Source organism: Arctopsyche grandis, chromosome 13 (genome assembly GCF_051622035.1).
Source record: "Arctopsyche grandis isolate Sample6627 chromosome 13, ASM5162203v2, whole genome shotgun sequence".
NCBI classification, from domain to species: Eukaryota; Metazoa; Arthropoda; class Insecta; order Trichoptera; family Hydropsychidae; genus Arctopsyche; species Arctopsyche grandis.
In genome coordinates this window covers 9,260,872-9,278,378 of record NC_135367.1, presented here as the reverse complement: position 1 = coordinate 9,278,378, position 17,507 = coordinate 9,260,872, and the positions used below count along the sequence as shown (strand labels likewise).

General features: G+C 31.4%; 1 protein-coding gene across 10 annotated transcripts in view; it reads right to left on the bottom strand.

The window, feature by feature from the left end:
- Nucleotides 1-17,507, bottom strand: part of LOC143921391 (uncharacterized) — a 182,139-nt gene that overhangs the window by 107,425 nt on the left and 57,207 nt on the right. For 3 of the 10 annotated variants that reach the window (XM_077444670.1, XM_077444673.1, XM_077444671.1), the window contains exon 2: nt 16,587-16,872. The exons of 6 other annotated variants lie outside the window; for them this stretch is intronic. The gene's annotated coding sequence lies outside the window, so the exon portion shown is untranslated. The remainder of the gene's footprint in view (nt 1-16,586; nt 16,873-17,507) is intronic. One more of the 10 variants, XM_077444672.1, reaches the window with a different exon arrangement.

Genomic DNA, 17,507 nt, shown 5'->3' with positions numbered 1-17,507 from the left:
AAATTTTCATTGTACCTACAGAATGGAGCAGCTTCGTATTTACATTACAAAGTACACTCATGCATGTTCATTATAAAGACAAGCAATAAGTAATCGTATTTTTGTAAAGTAGTAACGATGACTCCAGAGTTCGAAATAAAAAAAATCAACATTAAATGTCAATTCATACTAACACTGCACGTGTCAGCAAATGCATGTAACCAGCAATAGGTATTTCTAACATGGCGTAGACGTAACAGCAATAGTCGACAAAAGTTATTCATACTATACAGCATTATGTATGTATGTAGATGTCACCGTAACACATCAAGCAAAACCGGTTTTCTAAAATATTCACGTACATCATAGAAGCAAGTGCAAACGTACTCACTCATGCGCATAATAATTTCGGAAACGTCATATTGTGACAATATTGACTCAATATCGTCGCGCTCTGTTATGTATAGGTACATATTTGAGCCGATTTTGCCTCGCACTCAGCTAAAATTGTCTAAACGTGCCGGAACCGTGAGGTGCTGGATAGTATGAATAGAAAATGTCGTTTACGTGAGCTGCTGTGCTGTGCTGTAGCCCTGAGCTGCTGGATAGTATGAATAGACCACAAAACATAATCAGAGATCAATACCATGAAAGTACTTATCAGTCAAATATTGCACTAAAAATATCTGCAGTAGGGATTGCAATTAACCGTCAAATCTAATAAACCGGTAATATGTAAATGATTTTTTCTACTATCGGTATACCGGTAAATGGAAAAAAAAGATTTTTATCGTGGATAACTCTACATATGTCGTTACTTTTCCTAAAAACGTTAACCTAGATTGAATCGCAAAATCTCAGGTGAATAATGCATTTAAGTAAATTCATAATAATAAATAAATTTAGTTTTTTAGTAATAATTTAATAATTTAATAATTTATTTATTTAAAATTTGGACCATTTGAAAGTTTCAATCATAATTAAAACAACCGTCTGATCACATTTATTACGATTAGGTTGGTCTGTGTAGAAATGAATAAACAAATTCCAGGCAGCCTAATCCACAATATGCCATTTGCATCGATTTGTAATGTAATATTATGCAATAATATGCCTGTATATGTAATTAATTCGCAATGAAATAGTTTATTGACAAAAAAATATTTACGGATGGCGAAATTTTTTCCATTTACCGGTAAACCGGTATACCAGCATATCGGTATTGCAATCCGTAGTCTTCACGCATTTAAAATAAATGTTATTTATGTACTTATAAACGAAGAACATTTTCAATTTCTCCATTACGATTAATATAAAATAAACCATAAAAATACACGGAAAAGCTGTCCCATTATGTACATTACATATAAGTTAAACGCACGATTATCGTTTTAAGTAAATATTCAGAAATGGAAGTACTCAATGCGGTATTCATTAAAAACAAATTCGAGATGTATTCACAAGAAAACACACACACCGTAACGGGAAAAACGCTTTTATTGGCATTCTTTAGTACGTTTTGGCACGCAACACTCGCATTAAATAAAAGTGTACTTCATGGGTGTGTCTCGCCATAAGAAAAACCATAACAATGAAAATGATACACCAGCACTCTATACTTACGAAAGAAAAATTCATATAATTGAAATTAGATGATTAATGGACCGTTCGAACGGCTTAACCGCAATTAATAAATAGGTATAATTTTCCACCGCGCATAATTTGTGAAAACATCCGCTTGCAATGAACTTTGATTGATTTTTTTTATATTTTACATTGAATGGAAATATAATTGTACTTTAGCACAAAGCTCTTAAGTACATGTGCATCCACATTATAAACGAAAGAGATGTTTTTAAATCCACCACATTGCAATTAGTTGCAAGTATTGAAACATCTTATCTACAGAATGTGACGATTTTTCAATTGTAGTAATTTTTGTAATGAATTACGATCGTGCACGTCATGCGGCAGTTGCAAATCAACGTAATTGTAATAGAATACTGTCGTGTATTGTACACAAGTACATCCGTTTCGTATTGAAGTATGTAACTGAATAATATAATATGTATTCAAGACATTGTTACGTATAGAGTGACTAACTGTCACTTTCTCAAGTTCAATGTTGAGCTGAACGCGCGTAACGAGTTCATTTTTTTCTTTTTCATTTTACTAGAATGTCTTCTAGGAAAAAACCTATCCAATTACCTGAGTATTATGGTGAAATTGCCAGTGTGATGTGATTGTATAATTTCGTACGTAAAATAAGAAATTGCTGTCGTAAAATGGCAGTAAAACTTATTATGGAGGAAAGCGCCCGTTACATCAATACTACGTTCGGTTGCTGCTAATACTGTCTCGTTAATTTTAATTCAGTTTAATAATGTATTATTTTGAATGTTTTTTATATATATATTTAATACATATGTATTATAAAAGTTATAATACATATGTATTATAAAGCACATTAAAACATGAAGTTTGATTTTCACATATATTTTGCGAAACATTTAACCAACATTCAAAATTAAATCAAATAAAAATTTACTTAATAACTGAAGAGATGATTGATTTAAATCGAAGAATATAAAAATTTCGAATATAATAATTTAAAATACAGTAGTTATCATGATATTACTTCGTGAAACTTGTCGTTTTTATCTAAAGAACCAAATTGCATATGATTTTATAATATATAATCCATTCCATTTGAACAATTATATTTAAAACGAGTGTATGTATATATGTATAAGCGTTAGTTTATGAAGTAAAATCATCAACTGTGTAGATTCAAATCTATTTAAATACAAATAATTTACACACACACCAATACATAGAAATGATAAATTGCATAATATCAAGTTTAACGTAATTTTTATAAATAAATGATAATACAAACTAGATCACTTTTTAAAAAGTCAAAAACGTACATTTGGATTTTTATCCATAGTAGAAATTAAAACTTTTGTTGTTATATCAAGGGAACAAAAGTTTTGTTGTATCAAGGGAACGTTAAATAAAAAAATCATCGATTTCAAGAAATGTCCTGTGCCAATTTATTTTATCAATTTATCTCGACAAAAATTTCTAAAAAGTGGGTTATTTAATGTTCCCTTAATATAAAAAAGTGTCCCACTAGGTCCATCGATGAAAATCCAAATTTCACGTTTTTCGCTACGGCCTGATGATTATGCGTATGTCAATAATATCTTGAATTCAGAATATATTTTAGAATCTAAACGATTCATAACAGAAAAACAAACTAACAACAACTTCTTTGAACTATATACGTATTTCAACATGGGCAGTTGTTTGAATACACATATTTCAATTTGAATTCTATTGTAAAAATCTGGCATTGTACCTATCGCATCCGATCAACGTGTAATATAATATGAGCTATTTTTTACACGAGACGACACTGAAAGCTGATAAATATTGATGAGCCTAGTCAATGCCAGTAAAACAATTAAACCTAGGTACGCACATACGAACAATAAATTTGTACATTTATATAAACAACAGTGGAGCTACAAACGTAGGAAATAATTATAACTTATCGTAGAATAAGTTCGAACGTTGCATATAAAAGATAATTTGAATGAAACATTCAAAACGTTCAGGAAATAAGCGGTGATAACAATAACGAAACAATGTCAATGTCGAAAAGATACATCCTTCACATTTATGTATACCTTGTTTCTATAAATTTCGCTCGTTATTTTTATTATAACAATATACAAAATGCGTCTTGCACACCTTGAACTAACTGCTAAGAAATACATAGCGTCAATGTATAAGTCCGATGACGAATAATAAATTTGATGTTACTTTCACTGCTTGAAAGAGAGTGCTTGCATTTTAGCCGAATCATTCGTGCAGTCCAAATTTCGATTTAATTTTGATAAGTAAAAATTAAGACGACGATTGTATTGAATTTTATTTCTCACATACATATGTACATACATACATATAGAAGTACATATGTACATATGTGCGTAAGTTTATGTATCCGATCAAAAGAATCGAAATTTAACAATGGGTAGCATTCCGATGCGAAGAACAAAAACTTAAGTAAACATTGTTTATTATTTCAATACAATATCTCGAAATCTTTATCATTGATCGTGATCACCATATCGATGTTGATATACACATGAGATAAAACAATTATTGGATAGACGTACAAAAAACAAAGTAGTGCAGTATACAAATGCATTGTTGTATGTTTTTCAAGTATTTGATATTGCCGTAGAAAATTGGAAAAATAAGTTGTCAGTTGGCCTGTCCGCGGACACGTCTATGTAATTTGGCGTAAAATGCATAGTTTTTAATTTTTTTTCATATATTGTTAAAAGTTTTCTAAGACAAAAGGAACAAGCATAATCAGCCGTGTAAATTTAGCTGGGAATAAATTAAGATTTCAGATTCAAAACTGTGCTTTCGAAACAGTCACGTGTCGTACAAAATAACAATATCTTATAACGACAAATATATTTGCATACATACATACATACATATGTACTTCATATCTTTAAATAAAATATAATTTCAATTCATAACAATAGACTACATAATTATGAACATACATACATATAACGAAATTTGAATCGGTATATATGTATATACATAATTATATTTTTTTTATTAAATTTATATTTCCCATGATACCATTACGGATTGCCCCTGATTGAGTAAGGTATTAAACTTTTACAACAAACATTATAGATATATAAATTTGAAACCATATTCAAATAGTGGGTAGGATGGTTTTGCCAATATTGATGAGGAACCTCTCTTTGGTTAAAATTAACGCAACCATCAAGCTACGAGTACTGCGACGAGCTCGTATACTGCTTGCTAATATAATGTTTATGAATTCAAGTACATTTGAAGATAAGATATATTAAATTAATAACAACAGAAATCATAATCGAGTAATATTATAAAATATATATTATATATTTATATTAGTTTGCCATGTAGGCGAAAAATCCGCCTAATAAATCTTTTTTTTTATTTTCTATATAATATGTAATTACATAAAAGGAAACGTGAGGGTTCTTAAATAACATAAGAGCTTAGGATGACTAAACTGATTTGAATGTAGATTTCCCCAAGTGCATTTAAAGTCATTAAATCATCATCACGGAGATAAACAGTGAAGAAAGGCTGACGGAAGACGAGCTCACATGAGAATTAAATATGTATGTATGCGTGAGAAAGTGATAGCACATATGAGTTTTTATTTGTTTAATATTTAATGCTAAAAATATATCATATATATTTTTTTTCAACAAAAGGAGGAGGGTCTTCTTTATATATACAAATTTTTGATTTATTGGAAAATTGATTTATGTAAACATCTCAAATTTAACTTTCACCCATTTTAAAAAACAAACCCGACCTAAATTTTGCCAACTATACGATATTGCGGACAAGCAATCAAAAGTATCATCATCATAATATATTTAAAGCCGCTTAAAACATACGATAAATCACATCAATTTGTATACATTTATTCTGCAGAACATTCGAAAGAATAACGATGATAAATTGAAGTACGTAGTATCAGGAATATATGCATAAATTCAATGCAAAGCATTAACGACAATAAAATGAATAAAAAAATTTACAATACACATATTATAAACGAAAAAAGACCATCCACATTAGTTCTGCAGGAAAAAATAAAACACGATGACGTTCGGAATTTCAAACCAATTTTGGTCCACAAACGCGTGACGGCTGCGTGAAGCTGCATTCATCGCCAATTTCGAAATGCATACATATAATGATTTAATTGAATCGAATTATAAATATGGGTGTCGGTGGTAATCGACGAGCTTAATTGGTCGAGAGCTAGTTCGATAACGCGACCGCAATAAAAGAGCACTTTTTTTCCAAATGCACATTACAATCATCGAGTTGATGTAATCGCATAATGCATGCGCAAAAAGGAGGACGTTGGCGATTAATAGTATGGACCGAAATATAGTATGGACTCGTAAAAAATAATAATAATCATGTGTGAGCGAACACATAGTAGGAAGAGAAAGCTACTATTGTATATTATGTCTGTAATTGATATAAGAGTGATTCAATGAAGGTGATGTGTGTGTTCGAATTGTTTTCTCGATGATTTTCCAGCGGCTTGTATGATCAAATATAATGATTATTTGGTGTGTTCTTTTCACACGTCAATCTTTCCCGTCCTAGTTATGTAGGACGTATTGTAAGCATGAGGAATAAATATCGATTTACTTTTAAGTATCTGTTCAGTTCGTTGCTATTCGAAATGCTAATGTAATATTTACATGACATGCCCTTATTTATAAAATATTTGAGGTATGCAGGTTATGGCAGTAATTAAATTTAAGTCATGAATGTAAACAATTTATGAGATACGGTATTCCAATTTAACGCTTTCTTTATGGTGTACATTCACATTGTTTATTATTTTATTAATATTAAACATAATTAGATTAATTCAATTTTCATCATAAATAAACGGAATTTTATCTGTTTTTTATTTTTATTTTTGAGATTAACATTGTCTTTACACTTATTGGTGGATACAAATTTGAATAAAAAGTTTAAAAGTTTATGCTTAATGATTGCGAATGAGAATATATTATATGTATTATCTGAATGCTAGATTTATTCTTTTAGAAAAACTTAAACTTTCCTAAAATATTGAAATTTCTAATTAAGGATAAATTTTATACAGAAAATAGACATACAATCCAATCAGGAAGTAAGGCTTAGCAATTAGGTCGGATTACTAGCGGAAGGCATAAACTTAATTAGACGATTGCTATATGTACTTAGAAACTATTATAAATGTTACTAACACTACTAGTTTGGATATAAAATCAACTGCCTTTCGATAAGACGTCTTCAATTTAAATTTTATTGCTTGTATATGTAGGTAGTATACTTTAAGTGCCTGATTTTACTCTGGAAATATGTAGTTTTGATTACACTCAAAATTCAATGTTATTGAGAAACCAATCAGCGATTTTCTCGTAATCCAAAAAATAAATACATACATATAATCAAACGAAAGCCGTTACACTAAAATATTTTACATCATAATTGCATAGAAAATCTATTGCCATACTATGTAAACATTACATATGTTACTATACTAGGTATAAAATCTATTACCATACTGTGCATATAATAAGAAAATCAGTACTCGAAAGAAACAAGCTGCACTTTTATTTAGAGAACTTCCATCGTTTGTAAGTTATGCACAATCCAAGTGTTCACTTCAGTTCGCAATTTTACGAAAACTCGGATTTTTGTGAGAAATAGGACAAGGTTGCTAATTTGTTGGAATCGTTTCAATGGTCAAAAGATCGACCTGGAGTCACATGCAAGGTTTGGCCAGCAGCACCAGGCCACGGATTGAACCCAAGATCACTCAGTTGAAAGCATTACACTTTAACCACTGATCTACATTTGCTGCTGGAATCTTTGAATGACTCCTGAGCCGTGGGAAAATATTTTTAATCATGACATGAATTTCATCACCCACCCCCTAGATTCGTCCTTGATTCTCTAATAAATAAATATTTGACTACATACTACGCAAAAACGAATCATTCCTAAGACTATTCGATTTGAAGTTATGTTTAATTGGATAAAAACAAGATTAAAAGGCGAATAACTTGGAATACGTGACATAAATCATTCACTTCTCTCGACATATTATCTGAGTTCGTCGACCAATGCGGATTAAAATATAACAATATATGTAAATAATTGCTTCTAGGAAAAATCGTATTGACATTAAATAATCGATAAAAGATTTCTATAAACTAAAATCGTATAATTATTAAAATAATAGCTTGATTTAAAAATATAAAAAGATTATAAAAAAAAACGAAAATTGAGATAAAAAAGATAAAAACAATATATACAAAGTTTAATTCAAATCAATCAAACATACTTTGTGTCTTCAATCAACATTGCCGCGAAAATTAAGCCACTAAAAACAATCTGCACCAAAATGCTCACAACTCAAATTGAAATTGAATCAACAAACAACTCAAATTAACCACAACGGAAATACAACATTGAACATAAACAAAACCGATCGAAAGGTTAAGGGCCTTTCCAGCCTGTCTACACACGTTCACAAATACATAGGTACATACATATGTATAGGTACAACCATAATTTCATTCAGCAGTGTCAGTCCAAGGCGACACAATTCCAACTATGTACATAGTACATACGTTTCCTGATAGAAAATGATTCAATATCGAAAAATCAACACCGACAGACAGGTAGACGATCAGTTGCATAAACGCGCATTTTGCAATACCACACTCTGGTGAGTTAGAGAGAAAAACACCGGGCTTGGAATTGGCATCGTGACCCCGTTGCCGTTGAAGCAGACGGGGCTGTTGAACTTGAATTAATTCCACCACGAGTCCCTGACGGCAACTTAGGGACGGCCAGACACGAAGTTTTTGCACAAATTGGCATTTTCGACGTTCGTTCCCCTTCAACAGCATTCCTATAAATCCCCACGCAAGGAGACGTCCGATCGAAACGATCCCGAAAGATCAAAAACCCACACACGACAAACGAAGCGAATCCCATGATATGTATGTACTTAGAATAAGTCCCTACTTTATTATTCCTCGACGAAATGAAACTACCAGAGTTGCTGTTTAACAAACAATATGTAAGTGGAGTCATATATGTATGTATGTAAGTGGAACAATATAAGTATTTATTTATTTATTTAAGTTTAAGTTTGGACCATTGTGGAATTACAGGAATATCTAATACGCCACAATGGTTGAAAAAATACAGGGAGATGAGATAAATAAAAATATATACATACATATATATACACAGAATTTTTTTTTTATATATAATCATAAAAAACAATCATATATACATATGTTTAATATCACTATTCTGTGTGTTAGTGTGTATATCTACGATAACGCTCGTCGTACTATAATAGTCCTTTCGATTCTACATACATATGTACGTCACAGCTAAAACACTGCCAACAAAATGTACGAATATAATAACGAAAGAAAAAAATTCTATATATGTATAGATATACCATTTTCCACCAATGTTTCCTCTAGGCATGTCTCTGGGCATTTAGAGCCATCTATTGAAAATTTATTTAATTAATTAATTTTTCTATTGTGTTTTATATTGTTTATATGTACTTTTTTTCATATAAAAAAATCAAATATATTTAAAGGGTATTTGAAAAAAAAATCGACTGCGTGCGGATCTAACAGAGGACTGACACATTTCTTTTATTTTTAATCTTATTTAGTAACTTAATATGCCAACACCCATGCGAAAATATTCAATCGGGTACAACACTAGTAGTATTATAATAATAGCAGAAACATCAAATAAGAAAATACAAAGTAGGGAATGTCTTGCACCTATAGCAAGCACCAATATATAAGAACCAGACGCAAACACAAAACATCCCTGCGAGGCCCAAATGGAAGAGAGAAGATCAAAATTCCACTCATACATCACATTCCACTCATACTACCAAAGAAATAAGCTAAAATAATCTCCGATAACCTACGCTCACTGCGTTAGAAAATATCGCATTCAGGCTCAGCAGAAACGATTTCATTGAGAAGTCGTATAGATCTTGGAACAGGAGCCATTCGATATAGAACTGTGCGAGCAGGAGGTACAACAATCAAATGACGATTTCTATCAGGCATATGTATAATTATAATTGAGTATTATCTCATTGCGAGATATTATCTCAGACGATGTACTTTTATGTAGCGATTCTGTTAATGAATAGGCGTAGTTCTACGTAGAAATCAAAATCGAGACAATTACGCCTTCCAAATCACGTGCTATTGTAAATTTAATAGTCGTATCATTACATATGGGTATTTTATAAACTGTATCGTGACTTGAAACGCCTCAGGCTGCAACAGCCGCACACATCCTTCATATAAAAGACGACCACAGTGAATTTCTGGGAACTTAATAATTTTAATGGCATTGGGATCCATCCCATTCCATCGTCAAATTGTTTTTCAACATTTTTTTTAAGATGCAACAAATGTTGTTATTGAACTGCCGTACCTACACATGTACATATACTGCTGTTGTGGACTGAAAAGGATATTTGATGGCACGTCACGTGTGAATAATATTACTAAAAAGTGAAAGTCATTTATAAAGACAATAAACACGTCAGTGTGAATACGGTATCAAAATTTTAAGTTGTTTTCTATCTGCTTTATATCATATCAGAGGTTCCCAATGTGATGTTGTTCCCAATGTGTTCCACTTCAGCGAGCGTAGGTTATTAGATATTATTTTAGCCAAATTTTCTGGTAGCTTGCGCTCATTATTATTTTTATAATAGGATGTGATGTATGAGTGGAATCTTCTCTCTTCCATTCGGGCATCACGGGGATGTTTTGTATTTACAGATGGTTCTTATATATATGTACATATGTATATTGGGATTGCCGGACCATTGGGAGTTTGGACACTAGGGCGAACAACATTTTGTCCGAACGGACTTTAGGCCGACGGAGATTTAGCCAAATTAAGTTTTTAAACGTTAAAATTTATCAAAAATATCAAATTTTAATGAGGTTGAGGCGATTTTCGAATAATATATCTGTTTTCAATGAGTTTTGAGTATTTTCGATACACAATCGGCCAAATGCCCGTTCAGCCAAACGTACCTCGGCCAAGAGTCTATTCGGTCAAAGGTCCGCGCATGGGTATATACATATATACATATATGTGCCTTACTGACCAAACATCGATAAAAAATACATAGAATAATTTGTAGAGCATTTTATGGGTAAATTAGAAAAACCATTTTGCAGCATTTTATAAATCAGCGAATTCGTGATGCTGAAAACTCGAAATTTGCGAGAAAAAGGACAAGGTTGCCAATTTGTTGGAACCATTTCAATGAAATCAGATAAATTGATAAACTCTGATAGGAAACAATCGACCTGAAGTCACATATCCGAGGTATGGCCAGCAGCACCGGGCAGAGATTGAACCCATGACCATTCGGATGAAATCATTACATGCTAACTACTGATATATGCTGCTGGTATGTGTTTTGTATCTCAATTCATACTTTATGTTTACAATATTTTGTATAAAGTAAAGTATAAGAAACTGGTTGACACTAAAAAGGTGCAATTTTTCAACAAATATTTTATTATAAGTATTGTATACATTTCTAAGAATAAATTATGAAGAATTTCCACTCCTGTACGTATTCTCATATGTACATATTAACTTGTCTATTTTCAGATTTAAAATCGTATTATTATCTACTTGGTCGACACCTATCATTATAATATACATACATACATACATATATACATTATATTATATTTAGAAAAGCTGTCAAAAGTTTTGTCGATCAAATTGGAACTATTTTTGTACAGATAATTATGTATGTACGATGTCATGCCAAAAATCGTGGAAAGAACTTATCCAAATTACGTCATAAGCGATTCAACGTAAGATAATTCTGACGCTATTGGCTTTTCGACTTTTAATGGTAAGTACATAATTCACAATAGATTTATGTAAATAACAGATACAAAATTTGCTGCCAACCAGTCAAAGTGCATGGGAAAATTTATAGATTTATATTATTGCTTCTACGAATTATGAATCTAAAGGAACAAGTCAATTGCAAACTTTAACAAATCAAATATGTACAATAAAATAATAACAAAGCGTGACAATATTAATTAAACACAGTGACTGTTAAATATGAAGTGAAACAATATATATGCATATATTTTTATTTTATTTTTGTAAAACCGTATGTAATAAATAATTTATGCGAATAATTTGCGGTAGCATGATATCGATTATTCATCATTAAAAACAATCAGCAAGTCTATTATTCTTTAGGTTAAAATATTAAATCATCGACGATGAACATTCTCTGATCACATTATAAATATGCAATACGTCAATGCTCAATATTGTCAGTCCGAAAACGTACACATGTATTCGTATATATGTATACATTTCATTGAAAAGAGAATTTCAAAACTAGGTCAAACAATAAACGTGCACACCCGTGATGTAAAAAAGAAGATGAGAACACTCAAAAAAATCATCATCATTTAATTACATACATTGTATGTATGTATGTACGAATGAACTAAGTGGCTTTTCATGATTTCGCCGAGACGTGTGCAAATATTTCGTTTACGAATTCAGTTTTTGTTTGCAAAATTGAACAAACATCGTCGAGATGACGAACAGCTTCTATCTGGTTAGCAGCAGACAGTGCCCTAAGCGAGATGATTAATTTTCGGGAAGATTGTCTTATAGGCAATTATCATTACAAGTGTCATCAACCTTGCAAAGGTGTGTATGTAACTGCGTACGGATCGTTACGACTTATCCGAGTCATTAAATACAGCATTATTATGGAAATATTCTCAGAATACCATCAATAATTCTCCATTTATGAAGATCGAACTCAATAGAATCGATTTTTGTAAACAGACGAAGTGGAAAGTTTATTTGTATTGAATGATGTTTAAAAAAATACACCCATATATACTTTTTGCAGTCATTATTCAATGAAGGAATGTTATTAGTTTGAATGTTTGTTTTATATTGGTTTTGCCAACAAAAAAAGACGACGTTGAAAAGTCGGGTTTGAAAAATAGCATATTTTTTTCTGCGGAACGTTCTAATTAACTCACAATTTGTTATTTTTAATGTTTCTCTAATCGAGTGTATATCTTGACAACTTTACGGCAAAATCGTGTTATTATATATTATGCAAATTGAAAGTGTTTTCGATAAATCAACAATTTTAGAAAGGATTGTAAGGTTTATGTAACGATATTTTCACGGCCAAGAATATCATTTAAATAAGTAAGGAAGGAATGACGTTTTGTGTATGAAATGATTCGAATCATTTACACTATGCAAAAGCTCTCGTATTCGTCTGATTAGTATCATTTTAGTCAATTTTAAACAATGGCTTAAATATAATAAATAAAAACACAGCATACATATTTACACCGTGAATTTTGACGTCCTTTAAGAAGAAAAAAATACATTAAAAACAATTCTATATTCTCGGTAATTAGGATTACATTTGACGTACATAAGATAACATCTAGCAAAGTATTATAATATATCACAAATAAGATTGAAACTCGCAAATTTGATTTACATAATCAATATTAATCACACACCGAATTTGTAAACACCGCTTAAAAAGCAGCGATAAAAAATAGAGTATATTAATTAATTTCCAAACATTACTCACATGATTGATTCGCAAAAAAACGCATCTACATACTTTTTACATTGTCCATTGCAGTTCCGGCATACGAACTAGTGAGTGGAATTAGATACTTCAGCGTATTGTATCGTTAGTACGCTAATTTTTGCTGAACGAACGCAGGAAAATATGTATATTTTTGTACCGCATTATTGACAGGCTTGCAAAAACTTAATTTGAATTAATTATCTGAAAACTGAACGTCCTCGAAACAGATTTTTCTGCTTATCTTTGTACAGCGCGACACTGTTTAGTTTAGCCCGACTACAAACATCCATATATATGTACATATGTAGTTTGCAGAACGACTGTCAAAATATCTCAAATTTACAAACTATACAAAATTGACGAAAAAGAAAACAAACAGCAAGTAGTCGTAGTTGACACAATTCAAATTTGATACACGCGAGTAATTTGATAACTGAAACAGTTGACGTTAGGATGTGACAAGGTTGAAAGTACGCCCGTTGAAGATTATTTGATCAAGGAGACGTCTATTTCTGATTTCGTTTCGGGCTTAATTATATCGCATTTTTGTAATGTGAACACAGGTTTTTGCAGTCGTAAAATAATCTTCGGCATATAAAATCTACGATAAATGACTCTTGTTATAAAACGAATCTTGTATTAATGCGGCGCCGTTTTTTTGCCGTTAAACGCAATACCTGCAATTTTTAAATATTCTCAGACGATTTATAACTGAATAATGTTTTTTTGATACAGGTATTTAGAATTATTTATGCAGATTTGATGTTTTTCTCATCTTAATTGATCCAATGAGCATAATTGATGATTTTCACTATTATATGTACTTCGCCTAGTGTTGTCTTCCCACATATGTATGTATTGCCGACTGAATTAAATACGTATAATTTATGTATGTATGTGTTTTTACATTTTAATACCTCACATTGTCTTCATTTTTTATCGTTAGCATTTTTATGGTCTTAAGATGACAATGTCGCATTTTATATATGAAAATTATATACATAAGTTGATGAGGTATAAAAATATGTGGCTAAAAAAGCTAAGTTTAGCCATAAAATATATTAAATAATATGAATATTTTTAATCGATTTCGACTGAACTTGACAGCAATTATAGTCTGAAAATATTATATATTACCAGAGTATTATATGCAAAAATAAATGCAATTAAACGGAATGTGTTTACGGTCATAGTGGCGTCTAGGCAGCAATGAAATACATTTTTACTATAATAACGCGCTTATCTATTGTGATGGAAAACCTTGTCGCGTTTAATAAATTTTCTTTATTTATCTTTCAACAACTACTAAACATTGTATATACTAAAAATAGCAAATGAAAATATGTATTATATTTCACGAAACGCTTGTACATTGTATGTACGTATTGATAGCATCTCGAACTTTGGAATCGAAAGAAAGACCTTCAAAATCCACAATGTCAATAAAAACATTAAACATGTTAATTTTCATTGGAAAATTTGGCTTCTTTTTGTGATCAACGGCTATTAACTAAGTTACTTGCAAAAATATTTAAATTTATTATAAACTCGATTATATAAAAGCGTTATAAATTGAAGAATAAATTCTATAAATTATATGTATATGTACGTATGTATGTATGTATGTAATTAATTCACCAAATTACAAATATCTACATAGTTATGAATGAGGATCGGATTTTAACCAGAATAGATCCTTTTGGGGTGAAGTAAGTTGATAATGTGCCGTATTGGTATCACATTCTATTTTATATATAAATCATATCCAAAAGCTCCCGGAAATATAAGAAACAACTTTTTTTTTCTCTCACTTTTATATTTTTCTACCTAAATGTCTCCTTGGCAAGTACACTATTTTTATTTTTATAGCGAGAATTTTGTTCCTCGCGGTTCATAGAAAATATTCAACGTTAATATTAGATATCCAGTGATTAAGTACTAATAATTATAATCAATATATCATACTCTTATTGTTTAAAAAATGATTTTAATTTTGTAAAGAATATAAATCAGTTGCCCAGTTTGGTCCACGTTGCTATCAGTTTTCAGCAATGTTGGAACGTGTATTGCTATTTGGGATTGTTCTTCTGACTATCCATTGTCTAGTTATGAGACTCATATAGATTTTTTAACTAAATACATACATGCTTACATTATTTACTTGATAGCGATTAGTTACATATACTTGAACAGGAATTCTAATTCATTCTCTAATGCAAGCACACTTCCTTCACTCGACATCGTTCTTACATTGTACGTAGCTAAATATAGGTTCCTATTAGCTTTACTATCATCCATTATCATCTTTGTTGAAGTTTTTAGTATTTTTAATCTTCTCGAAATTACCCACATTGTTTTGAGAAGATGGTATATATTATACATCGTTGATACGAACACTTATGTACCTCACTTCACTAAAAAAATCGGCTAGCCACTGTGCTGGAACCCAATCGTCCAGTTAAATTAAATAGTAAAATCTAAAAAATTATCAAAATTAAGTACAAAATTCTAGCGTGCGCATAATTTTCTCAGAGTTGAGGTAGGCCTTTAAAAATGGAACTATGTATATTTAGCATTTGCCTCACTGTGCTAAAAAAAAACCCACTAGTCCTGTGCTGGACGCCAAGCGTCCAATTAAAAATCTTCGAATCATAGAGGTTTTAATGAGGAATACATAAAATATGAAGACCCCACCCCGCATTCAGTATGTTTGGAGAAATAAAATAAAATATAAGTCCTGATCACTCGCTATCCATCACAGAGTGAGTGGCAAGTGTTAAAACATATACACAAACCAAACTTTTTATTATTATTCAGTACTTACATATCGAATTGTTTATTTTTTATTTAAATTTTTAACAACAATATTATACAATGCGTTACAAACGTTTAGCGTAAGCTCGCTAATAAACACTATCGGCACATAACTTCGCAGTTATTTTTTGTCAATTACTATGATTATCGCCAATTACTTATGTAATTCAAGGCTCGCGGTAATTACTTATTTTGTGCTTCTAATTAATTAATGCATATGCGTTTGAAACCACTCACGACTTTAAACGATCGTCAGATTCTTTCTATAATAAACGTTCTCATTATATAAAAGATACAAAAGAGCAATGGGAAAAATCGTCAACCGGCTCGGCTCGTCTTTTCATGCAACCGAATCGACCTTTGGTCGACTTGCACCAACTTTGGTGATTTTGAAAGACCGCGTGACGCATTTCCCGTGAGTCACACATGTGTGTACATATGTAGATGATTGTTGAAACAAATTTTAAAATTGAGATCTTACCAGTTTCAGCGGTGACAACAACATCGGTCGTCTCCTCTAAGACAACAGACGTCAGATCCAGCTTTTGATTTATGGCCGATTACGTCGGTGCACGTGCCTACTGCCAACAATGCACTCGACGTGCTCACTAAGGCCACAAGGCAACCTCACTTGCAACACCAGATGCACCAGTTGAGGTCCTCGCGCCAAACGACACAATTTCCGGTCGAACTACGCGAAATAACTTCACAAATCATTCGTAATATCACTGAGTGTGTCTCTTGTTAGTTTCAAACAACGACTGCTTCTAAAGATTCACACAAACGGAATAAATAAACATCAGAGTGCAACGTGCGTAAAGGTGGACAGACACGTAGAGATTTGTATGATGTACGTACATATATACAACACAATACAATCAACCATATGATCCTTTACGATTGTATTCATGAACATACATATATCGGTGAAAAAACTGATCCCGAAATCAAATACTTATTTAGCTTTAGCCAAATATTATACGAGAGACTCATCTGTCAATAAATCACTATGTAAATGTCCATCTAATAGTAATAATTATCCAAGGTAAATAATAATTATCCAAGGTCCCAGTTTATATATGTATAATAGATCTTTGTCCCCGCGTCCCGGTACACGAGTCAGTTGTCCCATTATTCTATCTAATTACTTAATTGTATACATTTAGAGCCGTGCGATAGGTGCAACAGTCCCGGGCTTCAAATCTAGGGGTGTGAAAAAGGCAAAAAAAAAGGAAGATTCCCGAAATTGTGAAGTGAAAAATAAATGCCAAAATATCGTTCCCTCTTTAATTTGACAGCAAACAATAAAATAATGAAAATATATGGATTTAGAATTTTTAAGTGACCGCCAAATCAGTAGAAATATATTTCAGTAAACTTTAAATAATCAAAAGTTGCTTAA